Here is a 12626-nt window from a genome sequence, read left to right as displayed (position 1 = left end):
ATGGTACCATTCCAGGTGACAGAGGTGAGAGCTGGTAAGGATACTATGGGCAGCCAGAGTTCATCAGTCTCCCTAACACAACTGGTATTCCTAGTGTAATCATCCAGGGCCAAGGACCAGTGCAAATAGTTCAGACAGAAGACTTTAAAGAAGTGATAGAGAGACTGGGTTAAGAGATTCCAACCTCTGGTTAGAATGGATTCAATATACGGCCAGATCAGTAGCTAAAGAAGAATGCTATGCCTGTGCCACAGCTAAACCTCAGTTGACAACCATCCCTTTTCCACTAAATGGAATTAATTCACCTAGGGGAAGGGCCTGTATGGTAAAGCTATTCATGGAAGCAGGAATGCCAGATAATGACAGTTGTACGGATTTGCACTATTTATATCCACATGTTCTTCTGAAATCTAGGCTTCCTCCCTTCACAGTGGCAAGAGGACACTATTACTGTTTGGCCCGGTATAGTACTTATGGGAAATACGTAGGGGAAGTCAGTACCTGCAATAGGACAGAGAATGTTATTACTGATGAGTGATCTGGCAGACTGGTTGAGACCTAGGGATTTCAGTAAGATAAGGAGGCCCAGGGCTGACATCTGGTGGTTGTGTGGGGGAATGACGTTATGGCCGAGTTTACCTACTAATTGGACAGGACTATGTGCACTAGTACATTTGGGAATGCCTTTCACACTCATTCAACACCATGACACGAAGTTGGCCAAACGGGAGAAAAGAAGTACTCCGTCTGGGTCTTTTGATGATAGAGTATATATTGATAACATTTGGGTTCCACGGGGGTGCCAGATGAGTTCAAAGCAAGAAATCAGATCTTAGCATGTTTAGAGTCAAATATTTTCTGGTGGTCCACTCTCAATAAGAATGTGGACTGGATCAATTATATTTATAATCCAGCCAAGTCATTATCCTGTATTGCAAAGGCATGCAGCCATCTGAAAGGCCTTCTGGTTGAGGACTCTGCTCCTGATCTCTATGTTGCTGAGGGGAACCAGGAGGACATGGAGTGTCTGGCGCACGGCTACACCCCGTTTGCTTGGTACGCAGGTCCATGGACCTCTGCCCTGGGGTGACCATGTTGTCTCTCACCAGAGCAGCCCACCCAGGCTCACCCTCCGTGTCTGGATGGCCTCTCGCTCCCTGGTCAGCAGCCTCCTAATCTCATGCCGGGTCAGATGGTACAGTGATCCCCCCTAGGGTGGCTGCCATCACACTGTGAGTACGGACATTCACCAATGCACAGTCTGCACACAGGCCCTCAAATATCACCCTTTCCACATAGTGCTGCAAGCTGGGCAACACCATTTCTGCGGGGGGGTGGGGGGGGGTGTGTGTCCCTGCAAATATGTTTTAATTTTGGCCTGAGATAATGAAAGTAGGCACTGTGCAGAATGGTGATCAAGTATGGAGAGAATTGATTATCTCCCAAATATGGGTCCATATTGTGAATTCCCTAAAAATGACTTACCTTCTTGGTGGGGGGTGAATGCATCAGTGAAATGGTGCCACTGTGTTAACTGAAGTGTCTCAGCCTTCTGTGATGTCACAAAGGACAACTAATGTTATAATGTCATAATCCCAGTTGGTATTCACGTAATAATAAGGAATTTCCCTCAACCACGCCCACAAATTGGGGAAAATCTTAATTGACCCCCATTGTAAAAGAGACATTGTAAAAGCGACAAACTTAGTTTGTTATACAGAAATAAGAAAACATCCCAAAAAGCTGCTATGTTGTTCAATGTACATGTAGCCAAGACAAAAATCCCGACCTAAGGTTTGCGATACTACCAGGTAAGGAAATAAAGCCTGCAAGAAGAGCCCTGTGGCTTCAGGCTATTCGATGTGGAAAATGTGGAGATGCGGTGTCCAAGTAGGCTACACGTAACTATGTGTGTGGAAAACATTTTATCACAGGTAAAACATTTCACTTGTTTAGCAAAGTCTGTTTGTAACTATTATTTGTGTTGCTGGTCTTGGTTTGATGAACGTTCCAGTCGGTAGCTAGCACTCACTCACTCAAGTGTCTGCTACTGTAGCATCATCATGAAAAGGGGCATGAGGGAAGCAATTTATAAGTTTTGAGAACGCTAGCGAGCAGCACAAAAAAAAGAGAATGTTCCTCCCCCTCATTGTGAGCAAGACAAAGGAGATGATCGTGGACTACAGGAAAGGGAGGGCCGAACAGGCACCCATAAACATTTACAGGGCTGTAGTGGAGCGGGCCAAAAGTTATAAGTTCCTTGGTGTCCACATCACCAACAAACTATCATGGTCCAAACACACCAAGACAGTCAGGAGACTGAAAAGATTTGGCATAGGTCCCCAGATCCTCAAAAAGTTCTACAGCTGCACCATTGAGAGCATCCTGACCGGTTGCATCACCGCCTGGTATGGCAACTGCTCGGCATCTGACTGTAAAGTGCTACAGAGGGTAGTGCGTATGGCCCAATACATCACTAGGACCAAGCTTCCTGCCATCCAGGACCTATATACTAGGTGGTGTCAGAGGAAGGCCACTCACTGTTTATTATCTATGCATAGTCACTTTATCCCTGCACATTGACTCGGTACCGGTACCCCCGTTATGTAATTTGTTTGTGTTCGTTTATTTAGTAAATATTTTCTTAACTCTATTTCTTGAACTGCATTGTTGGTTAAGAGCTTGTAAGTAAGCATTTCACTTTTGTATTCAGCAATTAAAATTTTACATGATTTGATTTGATTTGCAACTTGTTTGAATGGAATCTGGCATATTGGCAGTTATTTAGAAAAATTAATGGAACCATTAATCTAAAACTGTCTGGCTAGCTAACTAATAAGCATACAGTGCAGATAATCTGCATTGTTTTGTACAATATTTTATCACAGCACTGGCAAACCATGGTTGACCTTACCAAAATGTCTGATCTTTTATACCATCATAAGAAGGTTCATGTCCATTCTAATTCCTAATACTATGCATCTAGTGGCCTGAATGCAAATTCTTCAATTGCTTATAATGTACATACAGGACCCAGTAATGGAAGATCTAATCTCTCAATGTTCTAACCTCTTAATGTTCATCTCGAAGTGCACCAAATTCATGCATTTAGATGTTAATGCCCCCGGATCCCCCTACTGGCTTTGGGCTAAGCCCCATGTCTTCAAATCCAAGATTTGCCCCTGCAAGGAGATGGAACTTGATTACATATTGAGAGAATGAGAAGAATAAATCATTATCGAGGACATGCTTTTGCTTGATTCAATTCATAATTTGTGATCAACCAAAGTATTACAAAATGTTAGTTTCCATCAAAATACCTCACTATTGCTGACAACAAAATTATCCAGTACAGTGCAAACAATTCTTACCCCAAATAGCTCATATCATGCAAAATGTATTTATTTGTGCATCACGACGGCTTTGTATATGGTCTGGAACGCGCTCTAAATTGGATTAATTCTCAGCAGGAGCACACAATAATGTGTGATTGTGAACCAAATGTCAGGGCATTCCAACATGTGGACATTCTTGCATCTGCAAGAACTACCCCCCTCGAGTATTCCATTGGTTCCTGCAGGAATGCCCTCCCTCAAGTATCCCATTGGTTCCTGCAGGAATGCCCTCCCTTGAGCATCCCATTAGTTCCTTCCTCGAGCAAGCAATCTTCATGCTTGTGTGACACCTTTGATATTCTGGATTCCCCCTGATTGTGTATGGGATTAAAATGTTGATCAAAAGCTTAATAGATCTATTGTCAGAATTTTTTGGGGTGGTGAAGGACACTCTCTACCGGTGTCCTAGCTAGCTAGCTACCGTGGTCGCCCCCGCCACATGTGTACCGGAGACCGAGTTAGCTAGCAAGCACAGAGTGTCCTTCACTAATACCTGCTCTCGTCCATAACAGAACTGTGGGAAAGCACTGCCCGACAGGCTGTGATGAGAGACACTGTCTACCGGTGTCCTAGCTAGCTAGCACATAGTGTCATTCGCTCCGACCTGCCAAACACCTGCCCTTGCCGGCATTAACAGTGTCTGCCTCTTCTTCTGTGCGGTTTATCGTTGGTTGGTATCCAACCTTATGGTGCATTACTGCCAGCTACTGTAATGGAGTGCACCCGCCTCCTTCCTGTGTACCGGAGTCCTAGCTAAAAATTGGACCAATAGTAGATGCAGGATGCCCACATGCAGGAACGCCCTGAATCGCGGGCCGCTATTACACCCTTCTCAGCACATGAGAAAAGGATAGTGGGAGGGGGCCCTTGCGCATCTTGCGACCTGTAGCAGCTGCTATCTAGCAATCAGCTGATCCCAAATACTGCTTACCAGATCAGCATAGAAAACACATAAGCAAAAGAAAAAAGGTTTGAGGCATGATTGACTCAAGGTCTAATCCTAAATAAAGTTTTCAACTCACTGAAAGACCTTATTGTAACGGTTCTCTTGTGGTGAAGGAGAGGCGGACCAAAACGCAGCGTGGTGGTTATTCATGTTTCTTTAATGAAGACGCTATACATGAATAAACTAACGAAAACAATAAACGTGAGAACTCAAAACAGCCCTATCTGGTGCAAAACACAAAGACAGGAACAATCACCCACAAACACACAGTGACACCCAGGCTACCTAAGTATGATTCTCAATCAGAGACAACTAATGACACCTGCCTCTGATTGAGAACCATACTAGGCCGAAACATAGAAATCCCAAATCATAGAAAATCAAACATAGACTGCCCACCCAACTCACGCCCTGACCATACTAAATAAATACAAAACAAAGGAAATAAAGGTCAGAACGTGACACTTATCACTGAAGCTTGCTAGAATATGAGCTCCTCAGGTATCTCACTTCAGAGTATGGACTCATCACTTTTCCCCTGTGCAACTCAACCTGTGTAGCGATGGATTGGGTTGGTAACGTTGTGATCGCACTGTCGCTATGGGAGTTAACTTGTCCAGGTGGGTGAACAAAGTTTGCATTAATTTTCATGAGTCAACATTGATAACTATATATGTATTGTTTTTTTGGGTCTGGAAGTAAGTAGGCCACATACACACTCATACACAGACACACACATTTCCTCAAACACTTGCTGACCAGCACCATGTAGCAAGGTCAAATATTTTCTGAGGAATGACCTAACTTGTAATGTTGTCTGTCTCTGTGTTAGATCAGGAGAAAGTATTTGACTATGTTGATGGACTTGGATGTGGAACAGCTCCGTATTCCAGTGAGCACTCTTTATTCTTTACTCCCAATCAGGTCAGTCCAATTAAGATGTGACCTTTTAAATTTCCATTGATGTACAGTGGGGGGAGCTGGTGGTTTGGTAGCTTGAATGATATCCCACTCTCTCTGTAGGAGCAAGAGTACAGTGAGTTCTCCCGGATTTGTAGAGACCTGCCCCAGATCGGGGATGCTGTCATGATCACTTGTGCAAAAGGCGGGGTCCAGTTCTCAGCCAGTGGAGAGTTGGGCACTGGCATCATCAAGCTGTCCCAGACCAACAGCTGTTCTGCAGGTCCCAATATGTTCCAGATGCCAGTTAAATCCTGTAGGAATGCTGTATACTGTATTATGGTTGAGGCAATATAACTAATGATATTTGTTTTGTGATACAAATGTGTTTCCATGCGAGAAACATTTAAGTTGTTTGATGGATACAGTATGTTTGCCACATCTTGTTTATCCTTATCAAACGGCTAATTTATGGGCGTATCAATTTTGCAAGTACATAGTTTTAGACTATGTTGTTTTGACATACTCACATACCTGTACACATCACAAGGCAGTTTGTATTTAGAGCAAGCTTTTTGCATGTTCTCTTGAGATTGTCAGATAATTTATTGTCTAACATAGTATGTCCCCACAAATGCATGATGTGAACTTCTGACATGTCTGGGACAGAGGAGGCTGGTGGGAAGACGTATAGGAGGATGTTCTCATTGTAATTTCTGGAATGGAATCAATGGAACGGAGTCAAACACATTGTTTCCATGTGTATGATGTGTTTGGTGCCATTCCATTGATTCCATTCCAGCTCAGGAAACTATTTTTATTTTATTTTTACATGTATTTAATTTCTTAGTTTTGGCACTAAACAGTCTCCATATATACTTCAATGAATTTTTTCCACCGGTACCGGGGAACCTTCAGACGAGTCTCGTGGTAGTAAAACAGCCGACATGTACATGTTCGTGAGAGACTCAGCAACCACAGTTAATGAAGTCACTGAAACCCTTAAACAGTCTATTTTGGAATGGGTGGACAGTAGTAATAAACTGGTCTGGAGCATCTCTAAAACTAAGAGCATTGTATTTGGTACAAATCATTCCCTAAATTGAGGAGACTAAATTACTTGATGTTACCTTAGACTGTAAACTGTCATGGTCTAAACATATAGATTCAATGGTTTAAAGATGGGGAGAGGTCTGTCCATAATAAAGAGATGCTCTGCTTTTTTGAGAACTCACTCCACAAAGGAAGTCCTGCAGGCTCTAGTTTTGTCTTATCGTGACTATTGTCCAGTCATATGGTCAAATACTGCAAAGAAAGACATAGTTAAGCTGCAGCTGAACCAGAACAGAGCCGCATGTCTTGCTCTTCATTGTAATCAGAGGTCTAATATTAATACTATGCATGCCAGTCTCTCTTGCCTAAAGGTTGAGGAAAGACTGACTGCATCACTTCTTGTTTTTATAAGAAACATTGATGTGCTGGAAATTACAAATTGTTTGCATAGTCAATTTACACACAGCACTGACACACACTTACCCCACCAGACATGCCACCAGGGGTCTTTTCACAGTCCCCAAATGTCAAGGAAATGGAGTCAGCTAATGGGGTCCTAATAAATTAAATTAAATCAAATCCCACCTTTCCACAGTGGGGTCATATTAGCATGTAGCCCAAACTGTTCGGAATCTACAGACAGAAGTTGTCAGATCGGCTGTACCGACTTCAGACGAGTCCCAAAACACTTGTGGTAGAGCAAAACGTAGAACATGTGTTTGTGTTCGGGAGAGTCTTATGTTTCCATAAGGGGGTCATAATAGTTTGTATGCCAAACTGTTCGGACGCTACAGACGATTTTGTGAAAAGACCGATTTTCGGGATGTCTCATAGTCTGACAAACACCACTCTAGCTCTGTCACCTTTCACCGCAGATGCGGAAGTGCGACATCAGCGGATGTGGTGGATTGAGATGCACCCAATGCAAAAAACAGATATCTGTAGCTTAAACTGACAGATTTTTATGGGGATTTTTTTAATGATGCTAATTGGACTCTAGAGGGGACTAAAACAAAATATATTTCTCTGAGCAATTGTATTAGTATAAAATTATTATGGATTATATAAAGATTATAATTATTTAAAAAGGGTGTCAAAAATTCTGGACCAAACTGTACCTATGGTACCTACAGTATATTTCACATTCCCTTTTCCTTTTCAGTCTAGTTATCAAATAAATGTAAAAAAATATTTTTTTAAATCACATGCAACGAATACAACATGTGTACGCTTTACTGTCAAATGTTTTCTTACGTTCCCTTTCCCAACAATGCAGAGTTAAAAAGTATGAAACATTTGCTAAATAAAAAAAGGAAATAGTAACACAATAAAATAACAATAACGAGGCTATGTACAAGGAGTACAGGTACCGAGTGTGGTACATGTAGGTAGGGGTAAAAGTGACTAGGCAATCAGGATATATCAAAACAGAGTAGCAGCGTATCTGAAGCGTGTGTGTGTGTGTGTGTGTGTGTGTGTGTGTGTGTGTGTGTGTGTGTGTGTGTGTGTGTGTGTGTGTGTGTGTGTGTGTGTGTGTGTGTGTGTGTGTGTGTGTGTGTGTGTGTGTGTGTTGGAGTGTCAGTGTGGTATGTGTGCGCGAGTGCAAGGGAGTCGGTGCAAAAAAAGGGGGGTCAAAGGAGAGACTGAATTGAATCTGCAGGCTGGCAGTTCATAGGAGAGGGATGACGGAGAGGAGGTGTGTGGCATGTAAAGAAAGCAAAGAAATTGTGACAGAGAATAGGAGTGAGATTAAAGGGAGGGAATAAGAAACATGACAGAAGGAGTGCAAGAAGTGTGAATGTTAAACAGGCTGAGGAATAAAAGTATAGAGAGGAGAAAGGGATGGATATAGTGGATGAAGTAGCGTGGCATAGACAGAGATGGGTTATTGTGTGTATGAGTGCATGCACAGCAACCTTTGTTGGAGAAGATATGGTGAAAAAGCAAACACACACACACATCCTCAATTAGACTCAACATTGGAATGTAATCCACCAGGGACACCAAGCGCTCGCTGGAGCTAGTCGCTAGGCTAAAAATAGACTTAGTGTCGACAGGAATGTGATAGACCGATAGGCAGAAAACCCAGAGGCACACCGACAGACTCATGGAAATATTTAACCTTTTAAGCTTTTCCCCTGTAATATAAATTGCAGTGGAATTGAATACATGTAGTGTAACAAAATGACTCATGAAAGAGTATAAGCCTATTTAATTGGTAGATCTTTATGTGACACTAATTTATTGGCTCTTAAAACAGAATGACTTCTTACTGTATTATTATTGAAAGAATTACAGAAGACTTTACCCTGGTTGAGTGAAAAAGACACAGACATCCACACCTGCTTATAACTTCGCTTGCCCTTAGAGAACATGCGTTTTTGGATAGCTGAGATGGCTGAGAGAATGTGTTTGCATTGGTCATTAGAATTTCTATCTAAATCCATATCAATCCTTGACATCATTGAGATGGAGTGTTCACTCAGGCTGTTATCTGCATGCTCTCTATTTCTTTTTCTTTATTCAAATCTTTCTCCTCTTCATTTTTTACACCTCCCCCTTGTGTCTGATTAACCTTTCTCTCTCCTTATGGTCTAAAACACTGCTTAGCAACAGTTTCCACAGCAACAAACTCCTAAAGAAAACTATATCTCTCTCTTCCCTCCCTGACTTGGAGTCTTGTTCATTAGAAAGTTGACTGTTTTTGACTGTAATACCTTTACCCCCAAAAAATGGCTTCTGGCAAACTGTTGTGGGAAACCTTTTGGTCAATTTGCCACAATAGCTCATGTTTTCACATGAAAATTAGTTTTGTGGCAAACTTGCAGCAAATTTGCAGTGACTTGTGAACTTCTGGCAAACAATTCTGGGAAACTTGTGGCGAACATTCTACTCTTTGCTGCAAATTTGCTGCAAACTCCGTATGAATATGCACATTAGATCTGGTTTTTGGTTACTGTGTGTTAACATTGAAATGTTGTATCTATTTAAACCAAATCACATACAACTTGCTTATCACAGATAAAACTGTACTAAACATACTAAATGTACTAAATATAATAAACAACATGTATTCAATGTCGTAACAGATACAAATAAATCCAATACAACCAGAAATCATCAGTACGCTAATGAAGAAAATAGCAAAGACTGGATATTTCCCTACCTTTTTATGTAGCTACAGCATTTACAGAGAAATGTGAACACTATGGGAATGTTGACCTTAGGATGTTTAAAGGGGCAACTACAGAATTTATACGAGCCTACTGATAACTGAGTAATAGCTTTCAACCAATGGAAGTTTAAAAGATAATGAACAACATTTAAATAATTAAAACAACAAAAAATGCATCACACCCAGTTCAGAACTATTGCCTTTTTGAGTGAACATTGGAGATGGCGGTCTTTCATCCAAAGCTGGTTGAATTCAGAAAACACTAAATAAAAACAAAATTAGGATACTGAAAACCATAACTGAAAAGTTAGACTCAGCAGTTAATGGACGTTTTGTAAAAACGGAGTCAGATGTTACAAGTTGTTATAAGTTGCCTCGATGTTGCTATACTTCCCCCTGAAACTGGCATTCTATATATTTTTCAGCAAGGAAACAATGTTTCTGCCTTGTATAAATGCTATATAAATAAGCGGTGTAGCTAGCATAAACTGGGACTTACTGTAGGCCTACTAAATCTAACTTTAAATCTGTGGCCAACTGTTCCTGGAGAGCCACAATATACAATATTTTTCTCCAGCCAAGCTTCAACACAATCGATTAGAACAAATCATATAATTATGATATTCAATCTACGCTGGGGACTTGAGACAGTTGTCTACTAGTTGTCTCTTCTTCCTGGCTCAGGTGTATAAGGTTTGGGTGGAAGAAAAACAACATTGAAATTGAGTTATGCCTAATATGGATATTCATATTATTCATATTATTTTCCCAAAATGAATTATAGCCATGCCTTGACCTGGTGCACACACATTTCTCTGTCCTCAGTTTGACTGAAGGCCTCAATCATTATTTTTACCTTGTAACTGATTGCTTCTAGAAAGAGAGAAGGAACAACACATGATCAAGATAATGAATGTATGGGCTACATTTATGAGAATAATACATTCATTTGCTTACTTTATCAAGCTTGAAGACAATACACCAATTCATCACTCAAAAAACGGGTTTTGAGTGAGTGCGCCACTGTCGCCACGATCGTTATAATGAATGTCGGACCAAGGCGCAGCGTACGTAGAGTTCCATATGTTTAATTAAATTGAAACTCACAAAAACAAATAAAGAGCCAAACAAAACGTGAAGTCATGGAGAACTCACAGGCCACAACACACAAACAAGATCCCACAAAACACTGGGGGGAATGGCCAACATAGACATACAATAACCTAGATAACCCACCCTAGTCACACCTCGACCTAAGCACCATAGAGAATAAAAGGCTCTATGGTCAGGGCGTGACAGCCACAAATGTAACGGTTTTCTAGTGGTGATGAAGGAGAGTCGGACCAAACTGCAGCGTGTCGATTGAGATTCATGTTTAATCAAATAAAGAAACACGAACACTACACAAAACAAAACAATAAACGTAACCGAAATAGCCTATCTAGTGCAAACTAACCGAGAGTACACATAGGACACTAAGGACAATCACCCACGACAAACTCAAAGAATATGGCTGCCTAAATATGGTTCCCAATCAGAGACAACGATAAGCACCTGCCTCTGATTGAGAACCACTCCAGACAGCCATAGACTTTGCTAGACAACCCACTAAGCTACAATCCCAATACCACCACCAAAACCCCAAGACAAACACACCACAATTACAAAAACCCCATGCCACACCCTGGCCTGACCAAATACATATAGATAAACACAAAATACTTTGACCAGGGCGTGACAACAAACATCTTCTCAGGGTGTTGATGCATCCTCCTCCCAAAACAGCCTCTTCCAGCACCTTGTGCAGGGGAAGGGTATCCATCTGTAAAAGTGTCTTGCTTTGATGTCAAGTCAGCTCATATTGTTGCTACCTTAGCTGTTGTGCTAGCTAGCTAACATGTTACAGAACAGTGCCACTAGCATATTGACATGCATATTAGTATTAACCTAAAAATATTTAGGCAAATCATTAGTTAGCTAGCCAACTATCACATTAATTGTGCAAAAATAGGATAGCTAACATTAGCTAGTTAGCTATTCACTAGCCTGCTAGCTCAGCGCTAGCCAGTCATTGACACTGACTGAAAATGTTTCACTCTATACCATAAAACATGACATTGCTAACTAGGCATCAATTATCTAACAATTTTACATTTGAATTAAAAAGTTAGACGCTCACAGGACAACTTAGGTAGGTAGCTAGATAAATAGCTTGCTTACCATTTTCCAACTGATTTTTCAAATCCCCCGATTGGTTGTCAACTGTTACTGATCTTGGAACTCATGTGTTCAACAGAAATTACTTCTGGTAAACCGTTTGCCAATAGTGGCATTAAATATGGTTGCCACAGGTTTGCCTCAGATTCAAATAGAATCTTGGAAGAATTGTTTGCCACTAGCGGTAATAAAGCACTCCTCAGGAGAGACCTCTATGATTATTGTTGTGAGTTCTGTTATCTTGATTGAGTTCATGAGTAAATTGACCTCTTAATTGACTGTTAGGAGAAACTGCATGAGAGGTCAAAGAGGGCCAATCTCAAGTTATTCAGCTGTCTATAGAAAAGGAATGGGAAAGGATCTCAGATCACTGCTGAATTAGTGAAAATACAATAGTGAAGGCACATTTTAGAGACAGAACTGTGTAAACAATAGTGCCATGACAATACCCATAAAATATCTTGCAACGCCATCTGCATTTTAATTCATTTCCAATTGGTACTTCAAATGCTTTTATAAAATCTATAAATATACAGTAAAACATACAATCACAGATTCCCAAGGGACATTTTTACCATGACCTTACCACACAATGATCTTGTGTTCATTCTATCACTACTGATATAAAAATGTATTGTGCTGCTAAGACCTAGCCTGAGTAGCCTCTGAATACAATTCCAAACAGAGAGTGGGGAACTCATGCATCTCTTCACCCCCTCTTCATCTGCTTGGCTTGTGCAATACTTTCGAGCAAAGCCACTGTTATCAGCGCAGTACTGCTGTCAAGTCTTAAACCCTGGTGATGTGTGAAATGTACATGTGCTCAATGGCACATAGCCTAACTACAGTAATTTACATATTTAGGGAACTCAAGCTAAAAAGTATTTTATTCAATGAAATCATTGTTTTATCTGTTAAAGGCTATGTATTTAGTTGTTTA

The 12626-nt window shown here is 40.9% G+C and overlaps 1 pseudogene; it reads left to right on the top strand.

The window, feature by feature from the left end:
* On the top strand, positions 1-5888 carry LOC112230534 (annotated as a pseudogene).
* Positions 5889-12626: the final 6738 nt, after the last annotated feature.

The sequence above is a fragment of the Oncorhynchus tshawytscha genome, linkage group LG33 (genome assembly GCF_018296145.1).
Source record: "Oncorhynchus tshawytscha isolate Ot180627B linkage group LG33, Otsh_v2.0, whole genome shotgun sequence".
Lineage (NCBI taxonomy): Eukaryota > Metazoa > Chordata > Actinopteri > Salmoniformes > Salmonidae > Oncorhynchus > Oncorhynchus tshawytscha.
The sequence above is the reverse complement of the archived record's forward strand: the minus strand, read 5'-3'. Positions and strand labels throughout refer to the sequence as shown.